Raw genomic sequence first — 15,406 nt, 5'->3', positions numbered from 1 at the left:
CTGAATGAATTATAGATAGAATTTCCCAGTGAAGCTAGCTGGTCCTGAACTTTTGTTTGTTGGATCCCCTACAGTTTTAAATAGTAGCCTTAGGTCAAACATTGAGAAGATGATTGCAGGACAAGTGAAGACTAGTGTGCTATGCCCCAGTCGGAACAGACCACACCCCTCTATGGGAATGACCACAGCCAGTCCTTCAGACTTTCTTGACCCCTGGCCATCATCTGCCTCCACATACAGCTTGGAAATGGCTCTACAGCTTTATTCTTCTCTGCAACAAGGCTCTAGACTTAACCTCTCTCAGCTCACCTGATTCATTGGTCCTGCTGAATTGCAACATCCAGAGTATGATTTCCAAGAATTATCTGACAGCAAATAGATACACATATAGTCTGTAACTTCTCATCTCTAACCATGCACCCTAATTTCTAGGCTCCGTTTCTCAAGAGTAAAGGAAACCCCTCAACACCCTTTCTTCGTTGCTCCTCAGACAGCAGCCTGTTGAAGCATGACATCCTCCTGATGGTGGAGGATGCTGGTCTCAGCACAGCACCTGAGAGCGGAGGAATGTTCTCCTCACCTCGGGGACCTGCAAGGGGCAACTACTGCTCCCTTGGCAGCAGTGACAAAGGCCAAGAAAAGACTGGTACCATACAGGCAACATCATTTCCAGCTCCCTTGGAAAGGGCGCTAATCCACAGGAGGCTGCAAAACCTCAGTCCGACACTGCTTAATCAAACGATCCACATCACTGTAACTCATCAGAGACGTTCAAATGCAGCTTTGCTCTCACCTGCGTCTGCCCAGGAACACACCCACCCTCTTCCTGGGCAAAGACATTGTCACAGAACAGGCTGGGCTGGGCAGTGGCATTTGTGTCTAGCAGGCATTTGGAAAGGTGGCCGTGGGCGCGGCTGCCAGGTCCCCCGAATCCCTGACCTACACGCGTGGATCATGGAGAGGAGGGGCAGCATCAGATTTCCCAAAGCCGTCCACAGAGTGTGGGACATCATTTGTCATTCTGAAATTCTGACTTCTCTCCCCTTGACAGTGAGGGGTTCAATATTCAAAATCTTATCCTCAAACTTCAGAGTCTGGGCAACTGGGATATCAACTTCAGCACCAATAACTTTATTTTTCTATATTTCTGTGTAACCTGACTCTGCTTACACTGTTTGTTTCTAGTAACACAATGAACCAGAAATCGACTTTCAGCAGCCACAGTTCTGAACGCGAGACACGTGCACTCAGCAGGCACATGTGAGGCTCCTCCTCTTGGTTCTGGGCACTGGCCTAGCTGCTACGGGCAGGGTCATGAAAATGCAACGATAATAATGATAAATAGCTCCTGCCTTCAGCGAACTTAAAATCCTTTCCTCCTTTTTTTGCTACAAGTAATCTAATGTTGCAACAAAACCAGGATATGATGGCTATTAAGATCAGAAGTCAGTCTCTAAAAGCAGCTGCTGCTGCTAAGTCACTTCAGTCGTGTCCGACTGTGCGACCCCATAGATGGTAGCCCACCAGGCTCCGCCGTCTCTGGGATTCTCCAGGCAAGAACACTGGAGTGGGCTGCCATTTCCTTCTCCAATGCATGAAAGTGAAAAGTGAAAGTGAAGTCGCTCAGTCGTGTCTGACTCTTCGCGACCCCATGGACTACAGCCTACCAGGCTCTTCCACCCATGGGATTTTCCAGGCAAGAGTACTGGAGTGGGTTGCCATTGCTTTCTCTCCTAAAAGCAGCAGCGGAGGTGATTTTTGGCACAGCCAAATCAACTGAGATGACTCTAAAGAGAGGGTTAGACACCACATGTTTTCAGAGTCATAAAATGCACTTAGAAAAACAAAGACAGCTGTCCTCGGTGACGAAAAGACTGCATGGTTCATATGCACCCTCAGCTTAATGTGCACAGATTTCAACCCCCATCCCCATAAATTAATACCCGGAAGCCAGATACCTAAGGTGCAGTGTGCACTGAACACAGTGGCAGCTAGAACCAGTAAACACCTGACTTAATGGAACCTGAATGGAGGAGCATCACACCTGCTTGGTAGTATTTAAATTTTATTCCATGAGTTGCTTAGAAACTGTTCCAGGTCCCCTTATGGTGGTATATATGGAGGAGGGCCCGTGCCATCTGTAATGAAGATGCAAACACGCACTCTGCCAGCCTCTACTCAACACAGAGCATCCAACTCACACCAAGACAGAGATAGAAAGGAAATTCAGAGGAAGGTGAAGATCACATTTATTTTTCTGTAAATAACTGAATTTTCGAATAAACAAACTCCATAACCAGTGCATTTATGATTTGCTTTCATTTTTGTTATAAAGCTAGAAAATCATCCAGATAAGATAAGATAGAAATCTATCATGCTAAAAGAAAATATCAAGAACAAACCACTTAGGAAATATCATTAAAAATGTATTCTTACAGTTCAACCTAATACTTTGATCAAGACACAGATACTCACAGATACCTACCTATATCTATGTTGTAAGTTTTTCGAAAGCCAAGGAAGCAAAACAGTCCTTTCTTACCTTTTTACTTTTCTTGGCTTTTCTGCCTTTTTTATGTCCAAGCAGCAGTTACTGTCCAAGTTTATCAGATTATCTCAGTCTGATGCTAGGTGCCAAGATTCCTGATCGGTGCCTCCTGAAAGCTGATCTCAGCATCTCCTCCAAAAGGAGGTCCCAGGCTCACTGGGTCACCCAGCAGGAAGCATCACAAGTAAGCGTTAGGCTTTACTGGAGACTGTCCTTCAAGAGTTATACTTACCATGTAATTATAGACTCACAATGTGTCCTCTGGGGCAGCAAACATTCTTTACTAGGTAAATATGGGCATCATTCTGACCATGAGATGAAAACAAAGCTCTGGTCCCTCTCATCCCAGACTGAGGATCAGAAGCAGGAAGTCATTTGTTCAGTGTGCTTCCAATCTAGAGTCACTGCAAACGGCCCTGAACATACCTGCATAGACACACACATACACACACTGCGCGCACACACACAGAGATAATCGGGAGCACCTGGCCCGTGCCCTCTGTGGGTAGCACATCCTCCCACACCCCCATGGACCATCTCACAGACTGACTCTCCCTATGCAGACCCTGTCCTCTGTGTGGGTCTCTCTAAGCCAGACGCCACCTCTCCACCCAGGAACCAGGGTCCAGGGCCTTGATTCTCAGCACAGAGCTTCATCTGGGAGCTCATTAGAAATGCCAGGTCACAGCGCTAGTCCCTGGCCCCCTGAATCAGAACTTCCACAAGACCCCATGATGCCCCTGTACTTGGAGTCTGAGCCGGGCTGGGAGGGGGGCTCCTCTGTGTATGTCCATGTGGAGCAGCCAGCAGCCTCGTCCTCGCTCTCCTCCCCGTCCCTCCAGTCAGTCCTTCTGCGTCTGTTTTATTTTCTTCACATTCACTCCTCTTGTTCTGTGAGTCAAGATTCAGCCTTCGGGAAGATATGGTACATATACACCACAGACACTGCTCAGTCGTAAAGGAGAGTGAAGTCACGCCGTCTGCAGCGACATGGACGCAACGAGAGGCTGCTACTGACTGGAGCGACAGAGAAAGACACGTCACACCAGTTATGTGCAGACCCAAAAGGTTACACAAATGAGCTGATCCACAACACAGACGCACAGGCCCAGAGAAAGACACGTCACACCAGTTATGTGCAGACCCAAAAGGTTACACAAATGAGCTGATCCACAACACAGACGCACAGGCCCAGAGAAAGACACGTCACACCAGTTATGTGAGGGACCTAAAAGGTTACACAAATGAGCTGATCCACAACACAGACGCACAGGCCCAGAGAAAGACACGTCACACCAGTTATGTGCGGGACCTAAAAGGTTACACAAGTGAGCTTATCCGCAGCACAGACGCACAGGCACAGAAAACAGACTTGCGGTTGCCCAAGTGAAAGGGTGGTGGAGGAACGAACCATGAGATTGGGATGAGCAGATGGAAGCTATTATATACAGTACGGATAAACAACGAGCTCCTACTGCATAGCACAGGGAGCTGTACTCAATATCCTGGGATAAACCATAATGCAAAAGAGTATACTTAATATGTAGGTATAACTGAGTCATATAGGCTTCCCTTGTGGCTCAGATAGTGAAGTGTTCGCTTGCAATGCACGAGATCCGGGGTTTGATCCCTGGGTCAGGAAGATTCCCTGGAGGAGGGCACAGCAACCCACTCCTGTATTTTTGCCTAGAGAATCCCATGGACAGAGAAACCTGGTGGGCTACAATCCATGGGGTCACATAGAGTCAGACACGGTGAGTGACTAACACACAGAACTGAATCAATGCTGTACAGTGGAAATTAACATAACATTGTAAATTAACTGTATTTCAATAAAATTTTAAAAGGATTCAGACTCTGGAAAGCAAATCATTACATACATTGCTAATGCATACATATTGTGCAGTTTATGAATATATAATCATTGGCTGTATTTTATTAAAATACAAAAGCTTCAAAAGGACTGTTACCCTCTAGGTAGGAAGGCGGTCTGTTGTAAAGGGAGTTTCATCTACATCCAAAACGGTGAGGCCAGAAAGGAGCCTGGAAGCGGGGCCCCCAGGAGGAGCGAGCTGGTGGGGTTTGGGATGTACTCTGGAGGCAGCAGGTGGGGATCTGTGCTGGGCTGCAGATGGAGCAAGGAGAACAGAGGAAAGAAAGGGGCCCCGAGCTTCGGGGTCCAGCCACCGTGGCAACGCGGCTGCCTTTCCCAAGGCAGGGAAGGGCTTGGAGAGACCGAGGTCTGCTTCCCTCTGCTGTCTGGTCTCAGAAGTGACTCAAATCCCTCCCACTCAACCAACCCCTGTGAAGACAACTGTGGTTCTACAGTTTTGTGCTTGTCCACCCAGGAGCAGCAGAGGCTCACAAAAGAAACGCAGAAATTAGGGGGAAAAAACAGATACTCATATTTTAAGGGAAATAAGGAAAATAAGTATTTTGAAAGGAACTTTTTTTACTTCTCATTCCTACAAGCATTAAATCCTCAGCCAAAAGGGTAAAAATCGATGTTTCTTCTTCCCACTATGAGAACTAAGTATTGGCCTGAGGCCCTTCAATCAACCTTTCAGGCTCTAGTTAGAGGATATTTTCCCCATAATTTCTCCAATCCAGTACCTGGAAAATAAATTGCTTGAGGCTTTAAAAACAAAACCTTCCTCTGACAGTTTCCAGATTTGCACTGGAGAGCATGCAACATAAACACTTGAAAGACTACTTTGAATGGGCAAATAGGTACGCAAAGCAGCTTTGGATCATTTTTCTAAACCACATTTTTGGGTCTGTGTCCTTTCCACTGTTTGAGAGAAGCTTCCTATCCAAGACACTGGATCGTAAATGAAAGCCTGCGTGGTTACAATGAGTGTGATCTGTTGCTGATGGCACTACCCTTTGGAGAAGCCACGTGGTGACATATGTCGTCTTGAAAGCCATAAAACTCTCACTCTCTGATTCCCTAAAACCTTCGCAAGTCCCTTTTATAATGAAAATCCCCCAAATGAAAATGGGCTTTTGAGCCGAAGAGGACCCTCTCATTTCTCATAGTTCCCGAGGACAAAAGGAACAAGGAACAGAGCAGAGTAATCCAGCCCAGGGAGTACCAGCTGTGGCTGCCTCCCTGTGCCTGGTGTGGGTTCAGTCTCACCTAACCCTCTTAGGAGCCCTGGGGTTGAGGGTGACAAACCCACTGTGCACACAGGGGAGGGGAGCCTAAAGGTCACAGAGCTGTGTGTGCCAGTGTCAGAATCCAGGAGCGAAAGTCACGATTTTCCCTCTTTCTGGAAGATCACACCACCTTTACAAAATTAAGAGACCACTGTACCAGAGCAGACTATGAATGGCATGATGCTAGAGCAGGAAAAATGGAGAAAGCACAGCTCTGTCTGTCAGAGCTGGCTGTAGGCACCAGGGGCTCAGGAGAATATACGAAGTGACACGCACGAAGTTGGGCTTCCCCATCCACTTTGAAAATTTTTCCATATGCCGCTTATTTTATAATTCTGAACACAGAACACGTTCAAAACACGCTAGACTGTTAAATCTCTCTTCAAAATGAACTTACAACAAAAATTATTTCTACAGCCCAAACGTGGGTTACCGCTCAGGATGTATTTTTATCCTCTTGACTTGGTGAATGCTCAATAAAACAGCAACTTTTAGCTGGGAGTTTCAGCAGGACTCACTGTACCTGTACAAATACTGCCCTCCTGTGGCAGATCTGACTCAACACACACTTCAGGGAGACAGCTCCCAACACAACTCGGGATGGGATTTTTAACAGGCCTGGGCAAGCTGGGGAGAGATACAGGATATTGGAAAAGTACGGGACTCTCGGCACTATATTACAGAATTTGCTTTACAGCTTAGTTTTTAATAAGTTTTTCTGAAAGTTTCACATAACGATGGGCACCTCTCAACTTCTGGGTTCCTAAGGGCAGAACTGGAATATGGCAGCCGCTTCCATTTAGGCCAACAGTGACATTTCAACCTGGACTTCGAGAGCTTATTCAGGCATTTTCCCAAGGAAAAATAAACAATAACATCTGGAAGTTTTCTAATAAAGCTCCCATCCAGTTTACTCACCATTTCAAAATGCCTCCTTAAAGGCGTTAGTCTAGATCTATACTTGCTAACCCTTACAAGGATGCTGCAGGCTGGATGGTGTTACGCCTGTCATACAGATGAGAGAGGCAGAGAGGCCCCTCTGCTGCCCAGGAATGAAGTCAGCTCCACACCCTGAGGGCAGACTAGGAGTCAAGAGCTTGGAGGAAATGTATAAAAATGGGAGCTGTGCTCTTAAGAAATGTCACATCACCAACATGCTTGATCGACGAGAACGTAATCTCAAACACAGACAAGATATCACAGACATAACAATACAAATATGAACACAAAACATATTGATAAACATAAACAGACACCAACAGATTTGATCAGCCACTGGGTTTCTGGAAGCTGGAAATTACTTTATCAACAAAGGTTCGTCTAGTCAAGGCTATGGTTTCTCCAGTGGTCATGTATGGATGTGAGAGTTGGACTGTGAAGAAAGCTGAGCACCGAAGAACTGATGCTTTTGAACTGTGGGCCTGGAGAAGACTCTTGAGAGTCCCTTGGACTGCAAGGAGATCCAGTCAGTCCATTCTAAAGGAGATCAGTCCTGGGTGTTCAGTGGAAGGGCTGATGTTGAAGCTGAAACTCCAATACTTTGGCCACCTGATGCAAAGAGCTGACTCACTGGAAAAGACCCTGATGCTGGGAAAGATTGAAGGCAGGAGGAGAAGGGGTTGACAGAGGATGAGATGGTTGGATGGCATCACCAACTCAATGGACATGGGTTTGGGTGGACTCTGGGAGTTGGTGATGGACAGGGAGGCCTGGCGTGCTGCGGTTCATGGGGTCGCAGAGTCGGACACGACTGAGTGACTGACCTGACTGAAGGAAGGCTGCACTTATTTTATAGTGATGTGGGGAGGATGAAAGATGATCGTGGAAGTAAGTGCAGGCCTGGCACAGGCAGGCAGGTGGTGGCAGCTGTGAGTATCGTCCTCTTTGACCAGCATGATTTTAGTAAGTGCTGTCTTGCCCTAGGGCTTCAAACCCAGTAAACTCTTATTTCCAGGCCAATAATTAATCTGCCACATTACAGAAATTCAGTTGTTGACTTTGATATCTAGTAAAAAGTCACCTGAAATTTTAAAAATGAAAAAAAAAATCCATCCTAGAGACCATCCATATATGTATAAAACACTCTTCCCGCTTCCCTTAAAGTATTCTAACCCGCAACACAATAATGCTCAGTCTTCATAGCTAAGAATGTGGCCCATCTTTCTATTTGCATAACTATACTTTTATGTGTGTGGGCTTCCTGGGTGGTGCTAGTGGTAAAGAACCTGCCTGTCAATGCAGGAGATGTGGGTTCGATCCTTGGGCCAATCCCCTGGAGAATCCCATGGACAGAGGAGCCTGGCGGGCTACAGTCTACGGGAGTTACAAAGAGTTGGACACGACTGAGTGACTAACACATTAATCTATCTTCCTATCATGTCATGCATGTGTTCTTGTGCTGCATTTGTCAGAACAAAAAAACCTGCATACAAATTAACAATGTCTATTACAAATTTATGCTATTGATACCATCCATTGCTGCAGAAAAAGTAATAATACTTGGCATGTAGTAATGACCAAAGAGGAACAAGTGGTCCAGCAGTTCAGGGTAGTTCAATAGATCTCCTACAGAAACACAAGGTAGTTTGCAGAGTGCATGAAATATTAGATGATATTTTCCAACAGTCTTTGGCCAAAATGAAACTGATGAAAGATAAGTCGTACATTCTAATGAGGCTGTGGATGTTTTAAACCATTCTCAGTGAATTTAAAGGCTTCCCATGTGGATTAGTGGTAAGAACCTCCTGTAGTGCAGGAGATGTGGGTTTGATCTCTGGGCCTGGAAGATGCCCTGGAGAAAGAAATGGCAGCCCACTCCAGTATTTCTGCCTGGGAAATCCCATGGACAGAGGAGCCTGGTGTGTGACAGACTATGGGGTTGCAAAAACTTGGACATGGCTTAGCAACTAAAGAGCAGCAGTGGATTTAAGTCTGTTTCATAGCAAAGAAGCAGCATTGGTGGTGTGTTGCGGCAGGGAAAGGCTTGATTAAGATTAGACAGTTGAAAAAGAGCTCTTCTTAAAGGCCATTACATAACTGTATTCAGGCTGATTTGGGGTCAGAAGAGAATAATGGTCACAGGCATTTTTAGATCAGTGGCGGCCACTCTCGGTTCGAGTCCACGCTGTGTTCCTGCCATGAGTTAAATCTATCTTCTTATGGGAAACGAGTAAGATTTGGTTGTCAGGAAAGTTGAGAGCTGATTTTGACAGCCTTAGAATACAGGGATGAAAAGGGGAAACAGCTTCAAGCCCTGGATATCAAACTCCTGTGTTTTAAAAGGGTATGTGAGAGACTGAGAACACACAGCTGCCTTTGGCAACTGTTATGAGGGTTAACACATTTACTTAGATTAAAAATACGACTTTTTAAATCCAAAGTAAGTGTGACTTGGCTTTCAGATGGACAATAAGGGCCCATTTCACTAATCAGTTAATGTGGCAGATCGTCTCAGTAAATTAAATGGGCTAAATCCGGCTCCGGAAGCTCAGACGCGAGAGACGCCGGAGCAACCGACCACGCACAGAGGCGCTGCCAGAGGAGCTACCCCACGTCCAGTAGGCGGTGGCTGCGCGGGCGCAGAGGGCCGGGAGGAGCTATTCCACGTTCAAGGTCAGGAGGGGCGGCCTTGAGGAGATACCCCTCATCCAAGGTAAGGTGCAGCGGCTGCGCTTTCTTGGAGCAGCTGTGAAGAGATATCCCACGCCCAAGGTAAGAGAAATCCAACTAAGACGGTAGGTATTGTGAGGGGGCACCAGAGGGCAGACACACTGAAATCATAATCACAGGAAACTAGTCGATCGGATCACATGGACCACAGCCGAATGTGGTCCACTGGAGAAGGGAATGGCAAACCACTTCAGTATACTTGCCTTGAGAACCCCATGAACAGTAACAAAGGGCAAAATGATAGGATACTGAATGAGGAATTCCCCAGGTCGGTAGGTGCCCAGTATGCTACTGGAGATCAGTGGAGAAGTAACTCTAGAAGGAATAAAGGGATGGAGCAAAAGCAAAACCAATACCCAGCTGTGGATGTGACCAGTGATAGAAGCAAGGTCCGGTGCGGTAAAGAGCAATATTGCATAGGAACCTGGAATGTTAGGTCCATGAATCAAGGCAAATTGGAAGTGGTCAAACAGGAGATGGCAAGAGTGAACGTCGACATTCTAGGAATCAGTGAACTAAAATGGACTGGAATGGGTGAATTTAACTCAGATGACCACTATATCTACTACTGTGGGCAGGAATCCCTTAGAAGAAATGGAGTAGCCATCATGGTCAACAAGAGTCCGAAATGCAGTACTTGGATGCAATCTTAAAAAAGACAGAACAGATTTCTGTTCATTTCCAAAGCAAACCATTCAATATTACAGTAATCCAGGCCTATGTCCCAACCAGTAACGCTGAAGAAGCCGAAGTTGAACAGTTCTATGAAGACCTACAAGACCTTTTAGAACTAACACCCAAAAAAGATGTCCTTTTCATTATAGGGGACTGGAATGCAAAAGTAGGAAGTCAAGAAACACCTGGAGTAACAGGCAAACTTGGCCTTGGAGTACGGAATGAAGCAGGGCAAAGGCTAATAGAGTTTTGTCAAGAGAATGCACTGGTCATAGCAAACACCCTCTTCCAACAACACAAGAGAAGACTCTACACATGGACATCACCAGATGGTCAACACTGAAATCAGATTGATTCTATTCTTTGCAGCCAAAGATGGAGAAACTCTATACAGTTAGCAAAAATAAGACCGGGAGCTGACTGTGGCTCAGATCATGAACTCCTTATTGCCAAATTCAGACTTAAATTGAAGAAAGTAGGGAAAACCACTAGACCATTCAGATATGACCTAAATCAAATCCCTTATGATTATACAGTGGAAGTGAGAAATAGATTTAAGGGACTAGATCTGATAGATAGAGTGCCTGATGAACTCTGGATGGAGGTTCATGACATTGTACAGGAGACAGGGATCAAGACCATCTTCATGGAAAAGAAATGCAGAAAAGCAAAATGGCTGTGTGGGGAGGCCTTACAAATAGCTGTGAAAAGAAGAGCAAGAAAGAAGAGCAAAAAAAAAAAAAAAGAGACACAGATGTATAGAACAGTCTTTGGGACTCTGTGGGAGAGGGTGAGGGTGGGATGATTTGGGAGAATGGCATTGAAACACGTATGTTGTCATATGTGAAACGAATCACTAGTTCAGGGTTGATGCATGTTATAGGATACTCGGGGCTGGCGTGCGGGAATGACCCAGAGAGAGGATAAAGGGAGGAGGGAGGTGGGAAGGGGGTTCAGAAGGGGGAACTTATGTAAACCCGGGGCAAATTCATGTCAATGTATGGCAAAACCAACCAATATAATATTGTAAAATAATTTGCCTCCAATAAAAAATAAATTAATTACTTAAAAAAAATGACAGAACAGATTTCTGTTCATTTCCAAAGCAAACCATTCAATATTACAGTAATCCAGGTCTATGCCCCAACCAGTAACACTGAAGAAGCCGAAGGTGAATGGTTCTATGAAGACCTACAAGACCTTTTAGAACTAACACCCAAAAAAGATGTCCTTTTCATTATAGGAGACTGGAATGCAAAAGTAGGAAGTCAAGAAACACCTGGAGTAACAGGCAAATTTGGCCTTGGAGCACGGAATGAAGCAGGGCAAAGGCTAATAGAGTTTTGCCAAGAGAACGCACTGGTCATAGCAAACACCCTCTTCCAACAACACAAGAGAAGACTCTACAAATAGACATCACCAGATGGTCAATCGTGAAATCAGACTGATTATATCCTTTGTAGCCGAAGAAGGAGAAGCTCTATACAGTCAGCAAAAACAAGATCAGGAGCTGACTGTGGCTCAGATCATGAACTCCTTATTGCCAAATTCAGACTGAAATTGAAGAAAGTAGGGAAAACCACTAGACCATTCAGATATGACCTAAATCAAATCCCTTATGATTATACAGTGGAAGTGAGAAATAGATTTAAGGGACTAGATCTGATAGATAGAGTGCCTGATGAACTCTGGATAGAGGTTCATGACATTGTACAGGAGACAAGGACTAAGACCATCCCCATGGAAAAGAAATGCAAAAAAGCAAAATGTCTGTCTGAGGAGGCCTTACAAATAGCTGTGAAAAGAAGAGAAGCGAAAAGCAAAGGAGAAAAGGAAAGATATAAGCATCTGAATGCAGAGTTCCAAAGAATAGCAAGGAGAGATAAGAAAGCCTTCCTCAGTGATCAATGCAAAGAAATAGAGGAAAACAACAGAATAGGAAAAACAAGAGAGCTCTTCAAGAAAATTAGAGATTCCAAGGGAACATTTCATGCAAAGATGGGCTCGATAAAGGACAGAAATGGTATGGACCTAACAGAAGCAGAAGATATTAAGAAGAGGTGGCAAGAATACACAAAAGAACTGTACAAAAAAGATCTTCATGACCAAGATAGTCACGATAACATGATCACTGACCTAGAGCCAGACATCTTGGAATGTGGGGTCAAGTGGGCCTTAGAAAGCATCACTACGAACAAAGCTAGTGGAGGTGATGGAATTCCAGTTGAGCTATTTCAAATCCTGAAAGATGATGCTGTGAAAGTGCTGCACTCAATATGCCAGCAAAATTGGAAAACTCAGCAGTGGCCACAGGACTGGAAAAGGTCAGTCTTCATTCCAATCCCAAAGAAAGGCAATGCCAAAGAATGCTCAAACTACCGCACAGTTGCACTCATCTCACATGCTAGTAAAGTCATGCTCAAAATTCTCCAAGCCAGGCTTCAGCAATATGTGAACCGTGAACTCCCAGATGTTCAAGCAGGTTTTAGAAAAGCCAGAGGCACCAGAGATCAAATTGCCAACATCCGCTGGATCATGAGGAAAGCAAGAGTTCCAGAAAAATATCTATTTCTGCTTCATTGACTATGCCAAAGCCTTTGACTGTGTGGATCACAAGAAACTGTGGAAAATTCTGAAAGAAATGGGAATACCAGACCACCTGCCCTGCTTCTTGAGAAACTTGTATGCAGGTCAGGAAGCAACAGTCAGAACTGTTTGGAACAACAGACTGGTTCCAAATAGGAAAAGGAGTACGTCAAGGCTGTATATTGTCACCTTGCTTATTTAACTTGTATGCAGAGTACATCATAAGGAAGGCTGGGCTGGAAGAAGCACAAGCTGGAATCAAGATTGCTGGGAGAAATATCAAAAACCTCAGATACGCAGATGACACTACCCTTATGGCAGAAAGTGAAGAGGAACTCAAAAGCCTCTTGATGAAAGTGAAAGAGGAGAGTGAAAAGGTTGGCTTGAAGCTCAACATTCAGAAAACAAAGATCATGGCATCTGGTCCCATCACTTCATGGGAGATAGATGGAAAAACAGTGGAAACAGTGTCAGACTTAATTTTGGGGGGCTCCAAAATCACTGCGGATGCTGACTGCAGCCATGAAATTAAAAGACGCTTGCTCCTTGGAAGGAAAGTTATGACCAACCTTGACAGTATATTAAAAAGCAGAGACATTACTTTGCCAACAAAAGTCCGTCTAATCAAGGCTATGGTTTTTCCCGTGGTCATGTATGGATGTGAGAGTTGGACTGTGAAGAAAGCTGATCGCCGAAGAATTGATGCTTTTGAACTGTGGTGTTGGAGAAGACTCTTGAGAGTCCCTTGGACTGCAAGGAGATCCAACCAGTCCATTCTAAAGGAGATCAATCCTGGGTGTTCATTGGAAGGACTGATGCTAAAGCTGAAACTGCAATAATTTGGCCACCTCATGCGACGAGTTGACTCACTGGAAAAGACTCTGATGCTGGGAAAGGTTAGGAGCAGGAGGAGAAGGGGACGACCTAGAATGAGATGGCTGGATGACATCACCGACTCTGTGGACATGAGTTTGAGTGAACTCCGGGAGTTGGTGATGGACAGGGAGGCCTGGCGTGCTGTGATTCATGGGGTCGCGGAGAGTCGGACATGACTGAGCAACTAAACTGAACTGAACTGAACTAAATCTATATAGCTAAGTTCCTGACAAAAATAGACCAAGTTTGGGATGAGATTTTTTTAAATGACTAAAAAATGCTGTTTTGGCTAAAGTGAGTAAAAAGTGACAATGTCAATTTCCTCAAAACTTACTCACGATATAGATTTAGAAATTACTTGTGACATCTATGACCACAGTTGTAATTTTCTTTTTTTTTTCGGTAGATGAATATTAAGTAATCTTATGAAAAAGCCTGAATGAACTTTTTGGCCAACCAAATATACACATGTATCAAATCATTATGCTGTGCACCTCAAACTAATATCATGTAATAGGTCAATTGTATATCAGTTTAAAAAGCCACCTTTGCTGTTCCTTAGCCCAGACCAACATGTTAATAAAATCAGTAGCTATGACATGCAATTCTAACCTCAGGCTTCTGAAAATTATAACACGAATGAAAACAAGAGAATGATGCCAAATTGGTCATTTTGACTTACTTAAATTTTCTAGAAATAATTTATGCAATTTCAGTAACCATATCATACTTAATTATAATACTCCTTTACATGTATATAATACTTTATAATTAAATTTTTTCATATATGCTATTTAATTTCTATACATATGTTCCTTTAGGAGAGATACCTACAAACATTATATTTTTTAAAAAGAAAGTGCCTCTGAGAAATCAGTGTAATTATTATTTGAGAAATCTTGATAAAGTATTTTTTTTCTTATATCTCCCATGAGTCAATAACTCTAGTATTATGAGTAACAAATCCCCTGACAGATCAAATGGCTTCTAAATCTTGGCTACTGACTAATTTAAAAGAGAACCTAGTCAGGCACAGACAAAAGATCAATCAAAGTAATAGTTTATGAAGATCACCATGGGATTGGGCTTCCCAGGTGTCGCTTGTGGTAAAGAACCTGCCTGCTAATGCAGGAGATCATCAGACACTAGTTAGATGACAGGATTGCAAAGAACTGGACGCCACTGGAGCAACTCGGCACACATGCGCACCCTGTGGGATCAACCAGAAGGACCTCACAGAACTGAAGGACACTAAGTTTCCATCCTCTAATAATTATTTAGGATTTATTAGCTATTTTTACATATTATATTCATTATATATATTATACGGTATTATAAATAATACTAATATTTATTAGTATTATATTTAGTAAAATATTTCCTCAGGATTTGAATCAAAAAAAATTGAAAGAGTCACAGGATTAATCTGAAGCTATTCTGGTTTTATCTATAAATTATGCTCATTAATGGATATAAGAAACAAACTTAAAAATTACCTTTCATCTTATTAAAAGATATCTTTCCAAGAAAGATTTACTTTTCACGCTTAACAATTATGTATCGGCAATTATATTTATATTGTTTTTATGTATTTGCAAATGTAATGTAGGATATTTTCCTACTCATAGTTTTATGGTCACATAAAATTTAAAAATCTAATTTAAATAGACATTTTATATAACATTTCACTTCAAGTCTTTAGAAAATACTTTTAAGAATAAAATATATATTGAATAGAATATAATTCTACATGGGGACTGGCATGGAAGTATTAAATCAAAAAAAGAATAATAACGCAAAATGTTTTCTTGTTATAGAAGAATTTGTCTATGTGATTGTATCAAACTTTATTAGACACATTTAAAATGTCAATATTTATAGGATGCTATGAAT

At 43.4% G+C, this 15,406-nt stretch overlaps 1 protein-coding gene across 7 annotated transcripts in view; it reads right to left on the bottom strand.

The window, feature by feature from the left end:
- The window catches only part of COBL (cordon-bleu WH2 repeat protein), a 317,955-nt gene that overhangs the window by 157,459 nt on the left and 145,090 nt on the right, over positions 1-15,406 (bottom strand). The window lies entirely within an intron of this gene.

Source organism: Moschus berezovskii, chromosome 3, assembly GCF_049115385.1.
Source record: "Moschus berezovskii isolate FMDL1 chromosome 3, NW_MosBer_1.0, whole genome shotgun sequence".
Lineage (NCBI taxonomy): Eukaryota > Metazoa > Chordata > Mammalia > Artiodactyla > Moschidae > Moschus > Moschus berezovskii.
This window is presented reverse-complemented; position numbering and strand designations above follow the sequence as displayed.